The sequence below is a fragment of the Balearica regulorum genome, chromosome 6 (genome assembly GCF_011004875.1).
Source record: "Balearica regulorum gibbericeps isolate bBalReg1 chromosome 6, bBalReg1.pri, whole genome shotgun sequence".
NCBI lineage: Eukaryota > Metazoa > Chordata > Aves > Gruiformes > Gruidae > Balearica > Balearica regulorum.
The window spans coordinates 19924884-19946215 of record NC_046189.1 but is presented as its reverse complement, the minus strand read 5'-3'; the positions used below and the strand labels follow the sequence as shown (position 1 = coordinate 19946215).

At 39.5% G+C, this 21332-nt stretch overlaps 1 protein-coding gene across 5 annotated transcripts in view; it reads left to right on the top strand.

Annotated features, from left to right (window-relative positions):
- The window catches only part of MAP3K20 (mitogen-activated protein kinase kinase kinase 20), a 91947-nt gene that overhangs the window by 9703 nt on the left and 60912 nt on the right, over positions 1–21332 (top strand). The gene's annotated exons all lie outside the window — the stretch shown is intronic.

Below are 21332 nucleotides of genomic sequence, written 5' to 3'. Positions count from 1 at the left end.
CGTGACTGATTGTCTTGTATTTCTGTTAACTGCTGCCAATAATCCATAACAACTGATTAAAGAGAAAACAGAGGAGAGTTGGGAAAAGCTTGCTGAGAGGAATTTCGTGCTAGCTGAGTCCAAGGGCACAAGCCAAGTCAATAGAGCTGTGGTATCATTCTGCAAATATGTTGTATCTGTGTTTCATTTTATTAAACAAGCCAATCAAAACCAACAAAGGTCTTGAAAGCTTTATATTAGCCAACTGGCTATCAAGTTCTAACATGTGAAACAAAGCAATTTTTGTTCCAGTATATAGCAGCATATCATACTAAAATATGTGCTCAGAAAAACTTAGGAATACTTCGAGGGGTGTTGCTCAGGAAGATTTCTTCAAAACTCTTTAAAATTTGAGAAATGGAAAGACCTCTGCAAGGCATTAACTTTTTATAGACAGGCAGTAAAATGTGACTGTATGGGAAGACGTGTGTGTTTATGTGGATAAAATACAGCCGAATAGGTGTGCTGAGAAAAATAAATATGCTGCAAGGCCTTGATTAGGGTATGAGATCTGAAACTCTGGACAAGACTTCTGCTGATTAAGTAAACCATAGGAGTGTGTCTTGAGTGATTAAATAAGAGCAAAACCAAGATTAAATTGCCAGTTTTCTATCTAGTCCAAGCGCTTTAGCAGTTTTAGGTTTTAAAGCAAGGAACATGAGTTCCTTCTGAATTGTTTTATGGAAAATCAAACTATCAGCATGATATTTGTGATGCGTGTGGGGGGAGTAGAAATGCCTCCTGCAGTAGGATGTGCTCTTGCTCCTTTTGCCCCGAGTGATAATTATGTGCATTTGTTGAAGAAAATCGCACACCTACTACTCAGGAAGTTATTTGGTATTTTTGAATTATTGGATAAGCCCATAATTTGCCTCCCACTGAAATGGATGGGAGAGATGGGGCCCGAAGGCCTTATTCTGCAAATTGCTAGCAGTTCTTTTGACTCCATTATCTTGAGCAGATAACTGCTGGAGTGAAATGTTACAACCTGTTGTTTTATGCCTTCCAACGTTAGCTTTTCACTGAATAGCACTCGCCTCCTTCGATTGTCTGTACGTCTCTGAAGCTGACCTGTTGTTTGTCATTGCTTTTGAAGGCCGTGCTTTTGGTGGCTGGTTTTTCTTTTTGCAACTGGCATCTGATCTGGAGTGTGGTTCTTCACCAGGAGATTTATTACTGTTGTAATTTTACCTGAAATTTGAATTTAATTTTAATGTCACTGCTTTTTGGAAGTGTCCAAAGAGCACTTCCATGAACTGTCTCAGTGGTATTGATGGACAGCAGTATTGCATCTGATGTGCTTGCTTCAGCTGTTACAGCCACGGTACTTGGGTACAAGATTGTTTGGTTTCATGCGGTACAGCCGTTCCTGGAGAACTTCAAAATGCTGGCGGTGGTCTGTGCAAATTGTAGAGAGTGGCGGAAAAAAACCCCAGTAAAATGTAACTGTAATCTTATTGGGAAATACTTCTGGTGAACTAACAGAACTAACTTGTGGATAAAAGATGTTAAATTGAGGAGAATTAACTGTGCATGCTTTGTTCAGTCATGTCTCTGCAAAGCATTTGAGTTTTATGAGACTCAAAAATAAAAACATGTTTTTACTAGTTTTGATGCTGTATTGCTGGGAGTCTGACTACTGTGGAAATTAATTTTATATTATCAGGTTTTCTTGTATGTAATACATGTGCAGTAAGCTTTAGGGCATTTTTTTAATGCTTCATAAAACTTTTCATATGGAATATAAGCTTATTCACTTTTTTGATTTCATGATCCACTTCTGGAAGGGATTGTCCAGAAAACATGCATTGTGCCTGTACCTTCCAAAGGGGATGAGTTAAGTATAACCACATGCATGTCACTGGACTTACCTCACTCATGTTTGCAGTCCTAAAAGAGATTTTAATGGGGGTCATGACAGTAAGGACTGGGAATGACTTTCAAGAGTAACAAGAGAAAAACAACAGAGCGAAATAGAGCAAAACAAACTAAACCAAACTGAAATTGATACTTAGCCCTGACAGGACTAAAAATAGTAGATGTTCTTTTTGCTTTTATAGCTGGTATGGGTGCTTGGGTGCCAGCCTTGAATGACTGTCCGCACTGGGACCTGGCTGTAATGAAGGACAATTTTGATGCTTTTTTTTTTCAATTTATTTATTATTTTATTAGCTCTTTCTAGGAGCTCCTACTCCCTTATCCCTCTGATATCTGAGTCAGCAAATACTGAAAGTGATTCAAGGTAACATCTGCTAGGAAATGTCTGGATTTACCTGGTCCCAACTTGGAGCATGGGGACAATAAACCTGGTGTTTCCAACCCACAGTCCTTTGGTGCAGGTGCTATTGCCAATGAATGGGGAGAGAGGGCTTAGAGTGTGTGCTAAGTAAAGGTACATAAGGTGTCAGAGTCAAATATATGAACTTCCCAGAGGTATCTGCACCTGTATCGGAACATTACAGTGTTCACAAAACCCAGAAAGGTTGTATATCCCTAGAGTAAGTGATCTCATGGGAACCCTTCCAGCCTCATATTCATTTAAAGAAATAATACTGTATCTTGTTAACATCTAAAAGGAGATAAAACTGTATTTATTATACCAGAGGGGTGTCTTAAAATTTCTTTGCGTTTTACAGAGTGGTTATTTTGCAGGTTTTTCTGTTTCTTTTTTATATTTTGGTAAAGGAAATGGCTTAGAGCACTCCTCTTGGTACAGATTAGGGTATTCCCAAAAGGTATCCAGAGGATACTCGGTACCCTTTCTAGACTGTGGAAGTTGTCAGAATGGGTTCAGATGCTCCAGCTGATGTATATTCTGTATACAAAAAAAAAAATAAATCATTTGGATGGGACAGACTTCTGCAAGAAATCTCTGACTGCTTTTGACTTTGCCCTACTCTTGGCTTTCATTCAAGGGATATTTTCTGGAGGACTTTGTTTTGTAAATTAATCTGATGTTTTCAGGTGTCAAGAAAGTCACTGTGTTAGATTTACTTAGTGGGTGCTTTGGGTAAGACTGCATCATGTCAAGTGGCATGTGTGTTGCAACCAAAATGATATCAAAACCCCGTTGGTATTTGAGGTAATGAAAGGTGATGTGGCATTGCCAGAGTACAATTATTCTTGGGAAGAACAGACTTTGGTTTAATTTTGTCTATTTCAAGAAGAAACCATTCCTCTGCATCTCTGTTCCTCAAAACGATCTCAGAAACCTAGCAATCCAGGCAAAGAACTGTATTTGTCTGTATTTTGCGATGTTTTATTGTGGTGGATTTTCTTACTTATATACTTAAACGTTTTTATACTAAGTTTTTTATTAGATGAATAACGTCTTTCAGAGTTGCTTCATGTTAATAATGAGTATTTGTAGTACGAGTTGTGTGGCCTACTGAGGTTTTTTTGACCAGCTTAATTTGAGATTCTTACTTACACAGGCATGTGTGTACACTCTTAATTCTTTTAAATCAAGCCAATTTGGATTAATTGGATTTAGAAATCAGCTTCAATGAAACTGGCATGTCAGGGCCCAGACTGGCAAGCTGTGGCTTTGAAAGTTATTTTGGGTCAGTTGAGACATAGTGACTGTCAGCGTTGTCATCTTAGCTTCCAATAAATGAAAAGCAAATTCACAAGTGCTGGGAATCTTGCTGTAGCCACGTTTAAGAAGTTACCCTATCCTTTTTTTTATCAGCTAAATCACCAGACTTTGTACTGAAATGGTGAAAAGTGAAATTGTGCATGTGTCCTGTTGACTGGTGGGCAGCTTTGAACAGTTACTACATAAACAAACTTGATATACAGGTAGATTAATAAGCTGAGATGCACCAGATTTGTCTGTTGCTTCCTTTCGCTTGACTCTCTTGAATTGCTTCACACTGACAAAGTTTAGGGCAAAATTACCTTCTGTGTGCTGCTGGTCAAGAATATGTGTGCAGTTGCCATAGATTGATTGAGGCACAGGAACTTACTGTGTGCTTGATCTCTGGGTTAGGGATGTCTCTGTGAAGTTTGGACCCTTTTACCTCAATTATCTTTAATTTTGTTCTTTCAGAAGGTGTAGCATCTGCAGGTCAACAAGTTTTTATGCCAGTTTCCTAAAAATTATGAATAAATGTTGTTTAGAATAGGGAGAAAATCTGTCTCTGATTATTTAGAAAGCACTCCTTATCCTTTTTGCTGTCCACAATATACAGTCTGTTAGGATATTATTAAATATTCTTTAGTTTTATACTTAGTTTAATTCCATCATACGTTGTCTTAAAAATTATTCTGTTAATTTCCTGCAAATTTTTGTTTGACACTGGGTTGCTCAAGTTACCAGTAGATACTTAGCTGTGATTAAGGGTATTTTTCCTAGTTTTTTTTTTTTTATTGTGTTCTAGATATGTTTCTCCCTTTTCTGTTTTCTTTTTTCATGGGCTCAGTTATTTATAATTTGGAGGAGAGGTTGTGTTGCTTATTTCTCCATGCCAGTAACCCTTGACATCAAATGGCAGCTCTTTTGTTTCCCCTCCCACGACATTCTCTGACCCTGAGCTTCTGTTGAAGTGATCAACTGCAAAATGGTATTTTTGGATGTTTAAGCTGTCCTGAAGCTTTGCTGTAGAAATCACATGGATATGGAAGAGATCCTTTTCTCTCAAGGTGGTGCTTTAGACTGTTGCAGGCTCAAGCAATTGTGGGTTGGTTCAAGTTAGTCTTATCTCTACATTTATTGAACTATATAGTTTTCTTAAAACAAGGGTACAGTACAAAATCACATGGCAGGTGAGATCTAGTGGTAACTTTAGAGTATGGTAAGTGATTGCATATTTTGAGTCTGAAATGCTTTGAGGGATAACTGACAATTTAAATGTCTGTGACCCACATTGAAATCTGTTGGTGTTGCAGTCTCTGGGGACTCTTAATTAAATAATTTGCCCTCACTGCAGCATACAGAATGGCAGAATTACTGTTTCTGATAATGCCAAAGTTACTGTTGAGGTGTGTGGAGGTATTGTTTGAATCTAACGCAGTTTCTGGCTTGTTGCATGCTTGTGTGATGGCTCAAATGAAGTCAGGGATCTCTTCTGGACCTGATGTGATCTGAGTCTGGGACCGTCAGTCTCCAGAAGACTGTTTTTTTTCACTGGTGTATTCAAAGCTGAACTGAGCACAGGGGCCACAATCTTTGGTTGGGGACTCTGAACTCCTTGCCATGCACATGGTAGCAATGGAATATTCAATAACATGTTTTGTCCTCTTAAGAGGGCAGTAAAAAACGCGATAGGACTAGGCATGCTGTCTTTTTTTTTTTTTTTCCTTAATTGTTGACTGGCTATACATATTCTGGGGCACAAGATTTCATTGTAAACAAAGTTGAAGAAAAAAATATCCTAATTTTAAGGGAAGCATCAAAATCAATCTTTTTAATTGTAATGATACAACTGAGACTGTAAAAATTATTTCACATTTACCTATTGCCACTTATTAAGGTGCTGATGGAGAAAGTTTCCTTTTTCAGAGGACAATATAAACAGTCACAAGGAAACATTCAGACCTGTTTATATTAGCTGGAGGCTGCAGAGGAGTCCAGAAAAAAGCTTCAGCGTTAACTCTTTCTCTCATACTCAATTAATTGTGCTAACACACTGGGGAGATGAGGCCAATATGGGCAGATACGGAGCTGCTCTTCTGATACAGCTGCCTCCAAACTGCCCTGTTTGTCTTTTTAAATGTATTTTATCTGTTACATTTACACAGAAGAAGAATCCTGTTTGCAAATACATGTTCACTTATTAGATTAATGTTTATTTGATCTGCGTTCTGCATAATTTATATTTAAGAAAGCCAGCTCCACTGGGAAACTGGCTGACTCGAGTAACAGTGACCATTTCTCTGCCACCTTGGTCCCCTCTGCAGCTCGGCTGCCTGGTGCCCGTGGGGGGAGCGGGGCAGCCTCTTGCACACAGGAGGGGCTCCCCTACTCCTTGGCAAAGTTGTGCCTGGCCCCTGCATGTCACTGAAAGGGGACAGTGCCACATGTCTTCCACTAATCTTCTTCTGCCTCTTGTTGCTCACTTACTTTACTCCAAAACTTCGGAAAATTGAGGTTCCTTATGGCTAACTGTTGTAAGCAGAGGAGAAAAAAAAATCATGTCATGATATGCACTTCACCGAATAGCTGTGGGTTTTGTGTATTGGGCACATGGGTTTCCAGTAGCCACATGAAAAATAAGTGTGGTTTGTAAAAACCCTTGAGCCGCTGTAGGAGAAGCAAGGAAGCTATTGGTAGATGCAAGAAGACGACATATGATTGCTTTGTACGAAGTTCATCTTCGGAGGGTGGAAAAAACAAAGGGCAGGCATGGAGGCTGGGCACGTGTCGGCTTTTCAATGAAAGCTGAGGCTCTCTACAAGTTTTTATCTAGCAGAGGCAGAATAGGAGAGGTGAGTGGGTTGTTGCTCTGGAAACTTGTTAAAATAATCTAGTTGCTGCACCCTTTGAGTGACATTTTCCGAGAGGATATCTTTTCCTCTTCCTTGGAAGAATTGCAGAGCAGGGAAAATGTAATGCATGCCTGTGTGCAGTTAGAGAGGGAAAAGCACAGAAATCACTTTTTGTCTAATCCTATAATAACCTTAATTTTAGTAATGTCATATGCATTTGAGGCAATCCTATCAAAGATGATGGCTTATAAGTGGTGATTGGTGGTTTTCCTTTTTGGTGAACTCTGTACTTTTAATCTCCTAAACCAAGGAAAAGGCTTTTTACTTTGACCGCTTTGCGATGCGTCTGTGTATGTTGAGGTGCTGCGTGATATGAGTATGTAGCAACAGATGGCTAAAATTCAGAGCTGTTGAATTGCTCTTCCTTTTGGATGTCACCTTGCTAGTACCCCGGTAAGAGTTTGTGAGGCTCGTAAAGGCAAGTACAAGATCTAGAACCCCGCTCATTAGGATGACACATTTTGGAGTTCTGCTCTTGACTTTTCCGGTTGTTTATGTATTTGTACCAAAGTCTTTATTGTAAAGTCTTCTCTCCAAGCCAGCGTCTCATCTGTCCTGTGCAGAAGTTGGCAGTAATGTGGTTTCTGGCACTGTGTCCCAAGTTTACTCTGTTCCCATTGCAAACCGCTTCCCTGTTAGCACTACAATTCTGGAAGGAGTCCTGTGTTTTTTCACTGACTGGGAATAAAGCTTGGTCCTCCTGGGGTAAACAAACATACTGTTGTTACTTAATAAATTTGAAATCCGCAGTATGAAACCTCTTGCCTTTTCATTACTGTGTTTCTGTGCTGTACTGTGAGGAGGGAGAGATTCCCTGCCTGTTACGGCTGTTACTGAGACGAACGCAGAGGAACAGCACTAATGGGGTGCCTGGCTCAAGAAATTCAGGGCAAGTGACACTTGATTCTGTAACGACTTTGGCATCGGCCGTTAGCTCTAGTGACATGGTCGTTGCCTTGAAACTGTGACCCGAGTTCTCTTTTTGGGAAAGAAAAAACCCACAGACCCATTTCAAAGACCAGGGCAGCTGCTTTGTTTGTCTTTCAAAATCCGTATTTCTGCCTTTTTGCTTGGTCAGTGTTTAGAACCATTAAAAAAGTAAATGTGACATGGGGACTGAGATCCTGCAGCTAGAGCTCCTTTATAATTACATATTCAGCCACAACCATACAAAGGAAAATGAGAGTCCCTTTTCCTTTATGTACTGTATTTCAGTTTTCCCTTAGGTTTAAATTGGCATTTTGGACTATGTTCGCTGGAACCACTGAAGAGCTTGTCAGAAAAGGAAGGAAACAGAGGGAGGGAAAGAAAGATAGATTTCCAAATGACAACCTTTTGAATAGTCCGAGTTCAATCCCTAAAACAAAAAGTGGAATCTTTTTTTTTTTTTTTTCTAAATAATATGCTCTACAGTCTCACCTCTCATCTTGAGAAACATGAAAGAGCAAGTAAAAGAGATGACCCAAATCACAGAGTTCCTTTGAAAGAAGAAATTCAGCTGTTTTGAACACTTACAATCAAAGGAAGTGGTTTCCCTAATTACACGAACTATGTGAAAGCTCTCAGAATAGCTCTTCCACCCCAGGATTCCTTGCACTTTAGAAGTTTGCATAAAAGCTCACATGGAGAATCAGATGCAAAGTGTTTGATTCAAATTTTATTAGGCAGAAGTGAGCATACATTCGTATCTCTGGGTTTGACAGCTGGTTGGGTTTGGACCACAATCCTGGGTTTGATGGATTTCAGTCCTATACTTTAAAATCTTTCACTCTTCAAGTTCTCTGGTGAGACACCCCTTTCAAGAGAAAAGTGGAAATGAAAAAATGGAGAAGGGATAGAGGGGTCCCTTTGTGAGCTTTCAGTTCAGGATTCTTTGTCCTGATTAGGCTGTTCATCATTGTGAAAAATCCATCCCTGTACACAGCTTTTAAAAGAATGAGGAATTGTACTTCCTCTCATTTTACAGAAGCTGTATATCTTAAAAAAAATACGTTTGGAAGAACTGGGATCTGAATTCTACAACTTCAATATTATTCTAGTACAACATTTACTTCAACCCATCAAAATTCTGAATTCAGTAGAGACTTTGAATAAAAAGCAGTATTTTCAGAAGGCTGTTATACCTTGTGCTTTATTTTTGTACATACACAATAATAAAGGTATGTTAGTCTAAACTAAACAGTGAGGACATATGAAAAGATGCAGGAGGCTTCCAAAGGCTTAAGGCTTAAGATGCCTGTTCCTCAAGATTTCCTTTTTTAAAAAAGAGTTTTGCTCTTTTGGTGGTTTGGGAGTAAAGGGAGGAAGCAATGGAGAACTCGAAGCAGTATCAAGATAACTTTTGAATGTTGGCACCTAAAGCTAGATGCATCATTGACCCAACTGAATGCTCAGTTTTCTCCAAATTTTGGCAAAGTAAAGTGTAATTTTATTTTTGCTATATAGGAAATGTCTTTATTTCTCAAATGGTTTATTAGTTAAAAATGTAGTTAGATTTTTAGCAAGAGTTATGAGTATTCATCACAAAATTGTTTGTTTTGAAAGTGCTAAAGATAGGCATCTAATCTTTACCTAGCTAAAACTAAAAATTGTTCTTCCTTTCCAAACCATCTCTGAAGTTAACAACAGGGTGCTGTCCCTGAGGACCAAATATGAAATAATGAATGGTTGAAATACTGATAAGTAATATTTGCAAGGTTTGCGATAATATGCAAGACCATCACACTTGCTCTGCACAACAGTAATCTCCAAATGGTCTTATATTCTCCACTCAGAGCCAACTACAGTAATTATATCCAGATTTGATAAAGACAGAAATAATTGATGAAGTTGGCCTTGAGGAGGAATCTCAAAGCCCTCCACACTGCAACAATTCAAACTCGAGAAGGGAAAAAGGGAGAAGAGTTATGACTGCTTTCCAGATATGTAGGATCAGCCAAACCCTCTTTATAGTATCACTGAATACTAATAACAAGATACTGCTAAGCTTACTTGAAGAGAAGAAGAAATGTTTCTCTCGGTGCTTTTTTTTCCTGCCAATACCGCATCTTTCTTAGAAGAGTTAGCCTTCCTAAGCTCCTTTCCCCCCCCCCCGCCCTCAGGCGGAAGAAAGGACTTTCCCTGGAATCAGGGAATTGTCTCCTAGAAATGAACACTCTCAGCAGGCCAGTGGTGTTGCAAATAAAGTGCACAGCATAGTTGCAGCACGCGTGGAAAGGGTCAGGAAATGTCGTGTAGCCGTACCGTGCTCTGACAGAGTGGGGAAGAGCTCTGGCTGTGCCCTCTAGAGAGATGGGTCTCAGGCAGCGAAGCTTTGTGATCAGTGTTGCTAGAGGATGATTTTGCTTGGGTGAAGGAGAATGCTTAAAGTCATCCCAACCTTGCTTCACCTGTAAGTGGCATGGAAAATTACATTTGCTCATGTCTGATCCTTGATGGGAGTAGATTTCTCCCTATATAGTTCTCAGATGAGTTTTTGCATACCTCTGGTATTGGAAAATGGGAAGCTGTGCTGTATGTGGTGCTGTTATTTTTCTGCACCAGAGGAGATGTTGAAGGTTTGAATGTGCCACTGAAATAGCACGGAGCTCCTGGGCCCTGGATCCAGCTTGTGAGCTCATTTCATTGCAGTGAGTTTCGCCAATCTAATCCTTGTCATACTTGGAGCAGAAATCAAACGGTAATCATGCAAGGACTACAGGCGTGGTTAGAATAGGAAAAGAAATGCCAATTCTTTTTGCTGTGCTCAGGTTCAGACTGGAATGCTGCAGCATGTTCCCTCCTCTTTGGCTTTTCAGGTACAGCCCGTGGGAACGGGGTTTCATTGGTACGCTGCACAACGTGACCTCGGCCCTGAAGTTCCTGTGCGCTTGTGTAACGCAGCGTTCCTGCTTCCTCTTTGCAGTTTCATTTATTGCAGATCCTCGGGAAGCGCAGGGCAGGGTGGTGGAGGAAGTAGCGCAAGTCAGTTGTTTTGTAATCACAAAATAGATGATCTCCATTTTCTAACTGGCCTTTTAAATGTTCTTAATCCCCCATTGTGGTTGGTGTGTGGTATTCCTCTCATTTATTTCTGATGTATCTGGAATTTTTCTAATAAAGTGATGAAAGAGAAAATTCAAATGAAGTCTGAAGGTGCAGATCACTGATGTGGAAGTGGAAATTAACAACTGGAGAAGTGCCAAAGCTGGATATAGTTGCAAGATGTTCTTACCCTTTACATGTTTACCCTAAAATGTACTGTGGTTACATTGTGGAGTATTACTGCAGTACTGTTATTTTTGCATTCAACTGTCTTCTCTTTACCACTTTTTCCTACATCTGTGTGCTTTTAAAAATTTCAGTCTGTTCATGTGTGTGAGTTAGAGCAGTTCTCAGAAACATTTTGTATGTGTTGGAGAATGAGAATGGCACGCATGATGCTGTGATTTTTTTTTTTTTCCCCACGTTTCTAGCTCTCCTTAGAGGAAATGCTCCTCACTTGCATGTGCTCTGTTCCTCCAAACCATTGCAAAGGAGTTGAAGCAGGTTTCAGGCTTTGCATGCTCAGTTTGGCTCGTAATTCAGCGTCACTTTTTCTGGTGGGTTCACAGAGCCAAGGTTGCAACACAGGCACGAGTAGAGGTTACGATACCTCTCATTGTTCTGTCGTAACTTTGGTGAAGGAAGTGGCTTGGGATGTTGCTGTTTGGTTGGAGAAGAGCAATGAGAAAGACTTCTGGCTTAATTTGGTATCCTGTGGTGGCGCAAAAACTGTGCGAGTTCTCTGCTCCTTCTAAGTCTGTTCATGAAACTCAAAGCTGCTGCCTTCATAGGATACTACGTCACTCTGTAATGAGTCTCTATCACTCTTCTAGATAGGTTCTGCTAGATTTCTGCTTTCTACAGAGTTCAGAAATACTGGTATTCAAGTTACTGCCTTTTAAAACAATTTATTTTGAGGCTGACCATTTGTATTCTTACATAGATACAATGTCAACGTAATTTAAAAAGAAAAAAGGTTGTCTTTTCTGAAAACAATTTTTTTATAACAAGGATTAGAAATGAAATAGTTGTTATTGACATATCTATAGAAGCAGGTAGCTATAAAGAATATCTAGATAAGGTAAGACATTCTGTGTACAAGAAATTCATCAAAGAGAAGTAGAGGAAAAGCTGAAGTTACATGTCAGAAATACATAGTATGGTAATACTAATAAATGTGGTTTTATGATACTAAAATTTTAAAATAGTGCTAGTTTTCCCCTAGCTAGTTTTATTTTAAATTTTTTAGTCTTAATGGAAAAAGATTGAGCTACCATGAAGGTAGCCTGAAGAATCTCAAGAAAAATTGGAGCTGGTCTAACTTTGCAAAAAGGTAAAAGCTTGAAATTTCAGCTTGAAATTTGTCTAGTTTCATTTTTGACCATCACTACCCAGTAGGGGTAGCATTTGAGCCAAGTTTCTAAGTAAAATACAATTTTCAATCTTAAACAAAGAAGAGTAACTTTTCTGAAAAGCAGGTAAGACATATATGTCCTGAAACTTTAGTTTTGTTGGGAATGGAGATTCTGATCCATGGTGGTCTAGGTGGTAGTGTGGACATAGGCAGAGAGCTGCTGTGAAGTCTGTTGTTCTGGCTCTTGCTTGATGGCCTGGTCCTGGCTGAATGGCAGTCATACTTAGTTGGAGAAGGTACAAGTCAGATTTTGGTGGAGCTGGGAGTCCCGTGTTCCCAGAGACTCTTCTTGTTTGTGTTCTTGCTAATCTCAGCAAGGTGAAAGGGAGATCTGGCTGTAACCTGAGGAAGGATACTTAAGTCGTAGTAAAGAGAAAGAAGACCTGGTAAATCACAGAGAAAGCTTGCTGCTCTGGATTCAGGAAGGTGATCTGTTGCTAGTACATGGTAAAACCAAAACTGGAAGCAGATTCATGGTGAAGACTTCACCCTGCTTCATAGTGGATTATCGGGACCGTTGCACATAAAACCATGATGTGTGTCATTCAGGTAATGCACAGCAGTCAGAGATTCAGATTATGGTGACAGCTCATTTTCTTGAAAACCCCGTATTTTGTGAGCTTGTGCTATGGCATAGGTAAACGTGGCATGAAAAATGCTTCTTGTCCGTGGAGGACACTCAGACGCTTCAGCAGAAGAACATCTGTAGCTGGCAGCTACTTCTACTTTCTTTTATGCCAGCTGGTCGCAGCCAGAATTTCTGCACTGAAAGTTTTGGGTCTTTTCAAAGTAGGTCATCCCTGGATGGGGAGCGATTCTTTGCTTTTCTGTAGAGGTTAGGTCATTTTTGAGTGATAACTGGGGAGAGCCTTCTACAGAGCACTGATAGCCCGTGTGGAAAGCAGAACCCACATGGTTCCCCATCAGTTGCTGTTAGCATATAACAGGGAGGTAACACATCTTGTGATGTGCTGTTTTCATGAGGGTGGGCTCAGCCTGTCTGAGTGACGAATGTTTTCTGGAATTATAAAAATCCCTGGGATTCCAGTAAGAGGGATCCCCATCAAGTGCTGTACCTATCATTAGCTACAGTAGGTTGGGTTTATCTGCTCTAAGATGGGCTTAAAGTAGGTGCTTATCAAGAACATGACAATTTTTTTCCTTGATTAAATTACAGTTTTCATGATCAAGTTTGAGAAAGTACTTCAGTGGAAAGATCATAGCTGCTTTAGAGGACTGGATCAGGATCCATCAGTATAGCTGCTGCTGTCTCTGTTGGAATCTGTGCTAATTGTTCAGCAAAAGCCACTGTATAATGAGATTGGACTTGTTCTTCTAAGTTATTTTATCCAAATCCCTTAGTAATACTCTGCAAACCTCAGAAAAATCACTGCTCTAGCTGGATATGTGTAGACATGGCCTTTCTCCAGATACCTTTTGATGTTATTTTCTCTTCTATTGCTCCTAAGCACTGCAGGAGACTCCTTGAGAGGGGATTGGTTTTGCCCATCACTGTCATACCAGAATGTCTTATGAGACTTATAGTGGCTTTGATCTCAGAAATAATTTCCTTGAATATTTTTCAATTTGTTGGGTCTGGAAAGATTTAAGTATTGTGTATCAGCCATGATACCTGCTCACCTGTGGAGCAAGCAGAGTCAGAGTTTCATGTTTTGTTATTCCCTTGTATTTCAGAGATGTTGTGGGTTTTGTTGCTGTACTCTGTAGTCAAAACAGGTTTGTGTTCAAAATGATTGTGAGTAAATGTGAAAATTTCCCAACATTGAGAAGAGAAATGATGATTGCTGAAAATACACTGCTCTATGGGAGCTCAGGTAATTCAAACCTGCTGTTTAGTCCATTCATCTATTGTTTCTATTCAATTGCTGGGATTGCTTTGCAGCTGGAGCCAGCTTCTTACTCTAAATATGCCTGAATGAAATATTTATAATATTGCAGGACATTGCTCATTTCTAAAATCTTACACCATTACAAAAACATAGTTTATGTGTGTTTTGAAGGGTTTTACTAACTGTGAATAAAACTAGTGAAATCCAAACTACTACTCTTGTTCTTGGCAGATCTCCCTTTATCAGGTACCTTAATATTAAATGCTGATACAATCTCAAGCAATATGCTGCAAAATGTAACACTCCTGTGGGATATGTTTGGACGTTGTAGATTTCTAGTTGAAATCTGTGTGAAAATGAGTTATTTGTCCATGATCTTTGTGCCTTTTTTTTTTTTTTGTAAATGACAGTGTAGTTGTAACTCAAAATGTCATTTTCAAACTCATTAAACCTTCTGTAAGGATTTTCTGCAGGAAGTGCCCGTGCTTCCTTTTGTCCAAAATGCTGCAGCTTCTGTTATCAACCTCTTCTCTCATTGATTCCAAGTTTTTAACCCCCATCATGAGGAAGACCAACACCAGGATCCTGCAATGGTTTGGTTACTGCTGGGTGTGCTCCATGTGGTTATTGTACTCAGCTGATGTACGTCACTGGCAGGATGGAGCCAGTTAGCTTCATCTGACTCCTTCTTTCTGTGTAAGGCAGGAGGTCTGCTGCTACGTCACAAGGAGAGATCTCACCGTGATTTTTGGAGGGACCAACCTGCTTTCCTCTGCAGTGTTTTGTCAGGGATGTTCTGAATTCACTAGACAGTACTCCATAGCCTTCAAATTATCCTTGGAACTGCCAAGTTATGTGCAAAGGTTGCTATAAAAAGTTATAGGAGATTGTAAAACTGAGTTTTCTTTTCAAATGGTCAATATCTGATATATTTTACTATTAACATGTCCTACAGTGTTCCTTACCTCCAAAAGTAGTCATACTCACATTTGGTGCAGCATGGTGCAAATGAAATATTTTAAAGTAAATTTCCTAAGATGGGATGAACCTGTAACAGCACATAATAAATTTATGACCATATTCCTTCAGTGTGGTACGTTATGACAGTTTAACAGAATTGAGGTATCTTGGTAATGTGCTTTTTTTTTTCCTTTCTTCAAGATTGCAATGTAAAAGTCAATATGAGGTATTTAAAGTATGTGTTTCTACCGCAATATTTCAAAAATGAGAGTTGTGTGGTGATATAAAACAATGAATTTAAAGTAATGGTAAGATGATTATATAGCAATGAGAATTTATTAGGTTTTTTTTATATTTCTACTTTTAATCTCTGGGACTTGTAACAGCGTAGGACATAATTTTGGATGCAAATTTGATGCTTTGAAACATTTGCTCAATCAAAATGCTTTTAAATACATGTTCTGTACATCATTGTAGATGTACTTACCAGAATTTAATTCTGTTGTTTACAGAAGTGCTGGTGGCATCAATCTGAGAATGTAATTTAACCCTTCTTTTCTGCGTGGTTTGTGAAATAGTATCCCTGTAACACCAAATAGATGGCTGTCTTCTAAGATGTAACAAATGCTGACAGAGTTTTCACTTGTTAATGGGCTATAGAAAATAGCTTTTATTTCAGATAAGTGATCCTCTAAATGAATACTAAAACAGAACCTCAAACTCACACGGCTTTAAGTGATATGCAACCCTAGTTTTAAGAACTATGCCTGCCTTTTGAAAGGGGTGGTATCGCATTTGTGCTGGGAGGGTACCCACAGCGCTCATCAAAGCATATGGCAACTCTGCTTGTTTGCAGTTAAAAAAATCTCACTGAGGACTCTTTGGCTTTACCATGGTCATATGGTTTTCCTCTTGCTTATTAATATCAAAGACAGTTTAATAGGTTTGACAAATGTTCTCTGAACTGGATAATCAGTATGCTTTGCTTATTAATAGCTTTCTTTTTGGGGACCCCAAAGCACAAAACCTTTATGGATTTTTTTTCTTACAAAAATGTATGAGAACAGACAAAACAGTAGGCAAAGTCCTAAATTTTTATTTTGTATCTGCTTGATTTTCTTTTTAATGTTAAAAAACTGGAAAAATTGCATGACATCCCTGGTGTAAAATTCTTCTTAGTAGTTTTAGATTTCTAAAATTATTTACGTATCCCTTCATTTGTTGCACATTGAGAGGAACATTTGTTAGCAATGATAGAACATTAGTTGTCTAGGACTACAGCATGATAATAATCCAGAAAGAGCTAAATTACGTAAACTGTTTCTATATCCTGCTCATTAAGAATTATATTCAGTTTAATTTTTGAGAGGACAGAAACAGTGAAGTAGTAAAAATTATCTGCTGTGGGTAATTTCTGGCTTCTATCAAAACCTTAATGTGATTTTAAAAAGAATCATCATGAGGCTGTATAATATTTATATTAAAGCATGTAAAGCATATAAATATCTTGTGAAAAAGCATGCAATTTTTTGGCTTAATGATTTGTCAGCATTACATTAAAAAATCATAAGCCTGTAGGATTCTAAGATGCTTATTTTACTAGTGGTTTGTAGCTCAACTGTGGGTTTAGATGCTGATTGTCTTAGTATTGCGTCTGTAAATGAGCCCTAAACATCATCTTATTTAGAGAAGCTAATGTATTATAAGAGACATCATCCCTTATTAGACATCAGTGAATTCACAAGAGAGCATTCCTGAGACACTGGAAGTGGACACAGACTGAATGTATTTTTGAGCAGGAATCTGGAAATAAAGGTTTGGGATTGATTTGTGTTAGCATTCTGTATCTTTTTTGTATGTGGTTGTCAGTAAATAGAATGATTTTAATAAAATATCAGCTGGCCTCTTCCAGCTGCCCTTTTATTAGACTGTAAAACCCCCTGAGAATAGCTAAGTTGCAACTCTCCCAAGAACACGACAAAGTCAAAGCCTTTAAAATGCTACAAGACTTAGGAAAAAATGTCTTTTCAAAGCTGCCTTAAGTGTGTCTGAATATCTGCTTAATAAACATGGCAAACATTTCTTTGGAAAATTAAATAACCAAACTATTGCACAATGTAATAATAAGTACTAGAAGATAGTTAAAGAAGTTATATTAATCAGATTCATTAAGTAGCTGACCATATCTAGCCCCGTAATTTCACATGGAGTGAAGGTGCCTCTTGCTGTGCAGTGAACTGATTTATTAACAGGAGAGTTAGTTGGCTGCTGCCTGACCCAATGGTCTCACAAGGGGCTGCAGTTACTTCCTGTGTTAATCCTAAACCAGTGTGCTCAGACCAGGGTGGAAGGATGGCCATACTTTGTCCTCTCTGGCCAGCGGCTCCAAAGGGACCTGGAAGAAATGGTGATTAAGTTGCTGTGGGCCCAGTTTGCTTGGACCCAAGCAAAAAAGTCTGTTGACACTGAAAAAACTCTGTGGACAGATGTTCTGTTGCAGATCCAGCTGTGCTGCTGGAATAGGCTGCTAGCCCAAACTGTTGATCATTTCTCTTGACCAGAAGTGTAACAACTTTCTAACGTATTTCCAAGGAGGACTAGAGTAACTAAAATATGCTGAGTCGTTTGGTCTTTGCTAAGTTTAGCTGCCTTTGGGATAGGGAGGTCTATCAAGAGCAGCTGCAGCTGGTATGAGTAGCTGGCAGGCAACAACACAGCTGTACGCAAAGTGCCTCCATCCACATCCTTACTGCCTTTGCGGCTGCAATTAAAGATCTGACGATAGGGCCTCGTCTGCGTTCCCGAGTAATGCCAGCTCAGCATTAGGTGGCTCTTGCCCACATCTGCAGTCAGCGCCGACCTTGAAGATCTCATCAGAGCTTAAAGCTGCGTTTGCTGCTCTTGCTGCAGTGGCACTGGACAGAGTCAAAGCAAGACAGGACTTGGGTCATCTCAGTGAGCTGAGGCTTGTGCTGCTCCTAACGAGACCGTGCTGCCCAGGTAGCTTGCTTTGCCCCCTCATCTGCTGTTGGCCCCACTCAAAATCTACATCGGTGGTTTCTGTTCAGCAATTGTTGAACGCAGACAAGGCCTAGGGAAGGACCCTAGTTTTGCCTGCTGAAAATACTGAGGATATGAGTATTCGTGTGTAGTTGTTTGTACTAGAAGGTTAAGAGCAGTACTAGCAGGTCTAGAAGCAGCTGTAGGGTGATGTCAGTCATAGATGATGTAATTGACATTTTCATGTATGTCAATAAGCAGAGATTAAACAGACATAAAAATAAATCAGCTGGTAAGCACTGTGCCCTAGACCATGGTTCATAGGACGCAATTAGTTTGTACACTGAGGCATTACCTGAGTTCCTAGGTCTTATGACCTGGGTTGTCTTATGAATTGCATTTGATTTATAGTAACACTACAGGAGCCAGTAGGTGAGAATTAATTAAAAGGTTTTTAGTGTAATTTGTTCTGACTTTGGATTTCATGATAGTGGTTGAATTATGTAAACAGTGGATTAGGTTTGTTTAGACTTCTAAATCCGTGTGCCTTCAAGAAATGGCATCTGGTCTGTAATTCCGTTCAGCGGGACTCAGGAGAGGGACATAATTTCACCCACACATGTGGTGTAAGTACAGAGTGAATGGTTTTAGCATGGTTTGATGATCAGTACCAGGCTGTGACTAAGCTTATCATGGGACTAGGCGTGATATTCAACTCCACTGCAGTCACCTTGTGTGTCTGACTGTGTCTGTATGTTATGTCCAAGGAGTTTGTATTTAGTGTTTGGATTCTGCCTTTCCTTCAGCTGAGCTCCTTCTACTTCTGCTTTGATCCAACATTTAAAAAAAAAAAAAATCTTTCACACAAAAAAGTAATGTAATGAAACAACTGAAGACTTGTTACTTGCCATCACCATGGCTTTAGGAAGGAAATTGATGCTCATTTAAGTTGCGTAAGATAGATAGCAGCTTTACCAAGGGAAGTGAGTGGGTCATGCCCAAGCCAGTGAGGGCTGGCTTCTTCAGTGGCCTTTAGGCATAGCAGAATTTTTTTCCAAGCATTTAGGCATTTTGGATTTAAGTATGAGTTTGATGCATAAAGGTGATTCTAAATATTCTTGTAAGTGCCTAAGAGACCTTTGAAATACCGGTCTTTAACCACCGCTTTGTAATTTGCTATCTGAAAGGCAGTCTTTCATTGAAATATAGCACCTTCTTGTCAAAAAAAGAACAAAAGCTTCAAAGATGTGGATTGACTTGCATCTGGTTCTCACTGTAAGAAATAAATGTCTTTAAATTGGCTAATAGAGTTCACAGCTGATCTACAGCAACTGAAAAGAGCAAAACATGAAAGGAATAGTCTAGAATGGCTAGCGCTAACAACAGCAGAGTGATTAAAAATGTTTAGAAAGGATTTTTCAGAAGTAATGGTCCTTAGAAAGACTTGGCAACTTTTTCCCCCAGTTCTTAATTTGGGATATCGGTGGGCAATTAGTAGGTGCCTTTCCTTATTCTTAGATGGAAGCTTGCTTTGGTGTCTGTTAAATCCCAGTTTAGGGTATGAACATTGATGTGAAGATGATGGCCCCACCATTAGCCGTGGTCGACACAGCATTTCTTCATACTCCTGGAATGTGATCTTAGTGTGTAATATACTGCAAATAAGATAATAATAGAAAATAATTATTTTTTAATTTCCATGTAATAAAATCACTGTGTGTCAGTATGCCTGGCAGCAGCGAAGAACTCATCATCCTCCTCATGGCCCAGTGCTCCTGTCTGGCTTGTTGTCCATCTCATGGTAGCCCTGGTAGACCTTGGTTTTGCTGGTGGTGTGGCTGCAGTGCAGCCCCTCCTGTCCAGTGACTTGGGTGGGCTTTTACTGGATCCAGCAGCATGTTCTGTGAGGCGGAGGACAGTCACTGGGTTCTGCACATTGCTGCAGTGGAATAGGGAGCTATGGCACTTGGATGTGTTCATCACGTGGCATTTTTAATCATTCTCTAAAAAGGTTTATCTAGCACTACTTCTGTAGCCAGGACCTAAGTACATTATGCCATAGGAAAGTTAAATGTGAGACCAGTCAATTTAACAACCTGTTGAGGTACATGCATTCTAAACACCAGCGGGTTGTGTGCACAGCACTTGGAAGACATGGATTTTTAAGTACTGTACAAGAAGATAGTTTTATTCCACTCCTCATGACCAAGGTGTTCAAGAAAAGATGATCTAGATAGTTTGTCTAATGTTGTTTGTGGCCTGGTATTCCTGTCTCATTTCTAACAATATTCACGTAGTCACTCAAGGAGTATTAGGTCTCCTGGATAGCTGGCAGTAATGCTGATAGGAATGAGAGGACATTCCCCAATTTAATATTCCCTAAAGAAGATAAAAGCATAATAACAATAGTTTTTTCACTATAAGGGTCTGGCGTTTTCTAGCCCACGGATGTGGAGTTGTGAATAAGTAGGCTGTCATCTGCATCCTCCAGGCTACTGAGGGAGGTGGGAGGTACAGCTTGTGAAACGGGCAGTGCTGGTGCTGCTGCTGGAGTCCCCCCTGCCTTGGGGGGCTGCTGGGGCTGCGGCCGGCGGGCAGAGCTGCTTCTGCCCACAGATCCCTTGCTGAGCTGACAGATCCCTTCTCGGATCCCTCAACTGGCTGTAGGAGTGTTGCTGTCTAACTGCAGGTGAGTCTTCCCACATTTGCTTAGATAGTTGCCAATTAAATTATTTTGTGGACTTGTAGGTGAGTCAGTCTGCAGTATGATTTGCTGAACACAGCATACATTAAAAAAAATTACTTTTTTGGTATAGTGAAAAAAAGATGACTCACTTCACAGTAATACTGTTTCCCTTGCTGAGCAGGCTAAGCAGCATGAAGAACTAGTGCAATCCAAGTTAAGTTCAAAGCTATAGCTAAAGATCTAATTGAATATGTGTAAATGTCGGTGCATTAGCTAAAGATAAAGGTCTTAATTTAAAACTGCATTGAAGTTACTCAGAAAAAGCTTTAAACAACAACAGCAAAAAAATTGAGCCATCTGACGCCTTTATCTGTCATCGCGCAGTTACGCACATGTGTTGTGGTACCAGCTGTAAACCATAGGCCAAAAATAAACTGGTTTGCTATGTCTATACGTTTATTATGGTAGCACTAACTGATGTACGATGGTTTTCTGCATCAAAGCTGCTATAGTCTTCCTGTTTTCAGTGAATCTACAAGACTACAAAATAATTTAATTCACACTAAGTAAAAGTGGGAAGACTCTCCTGCAAGTAAACAGCAACACTCCTACAGCCAGTCAAGGGATCTGAGAAGGGATCTGTCAGATCAGATACTTTTGATAAGTTCAGAGGAATTGATTGTAATTCTGTTCTTGTTCGATGCTCTTGACTGGTATAGAGTTAACACAATCTCAGAGTGTTAAAGTAATACATTGCTGTAGAGAAAAATATATAATGGTATATATCTGTATTTACAGAATACTTACATTTGTGTAAAAACGTGTCTAAAATCTCTTGAGTATTTATTTTAATATACTACAGAGGTGAAAC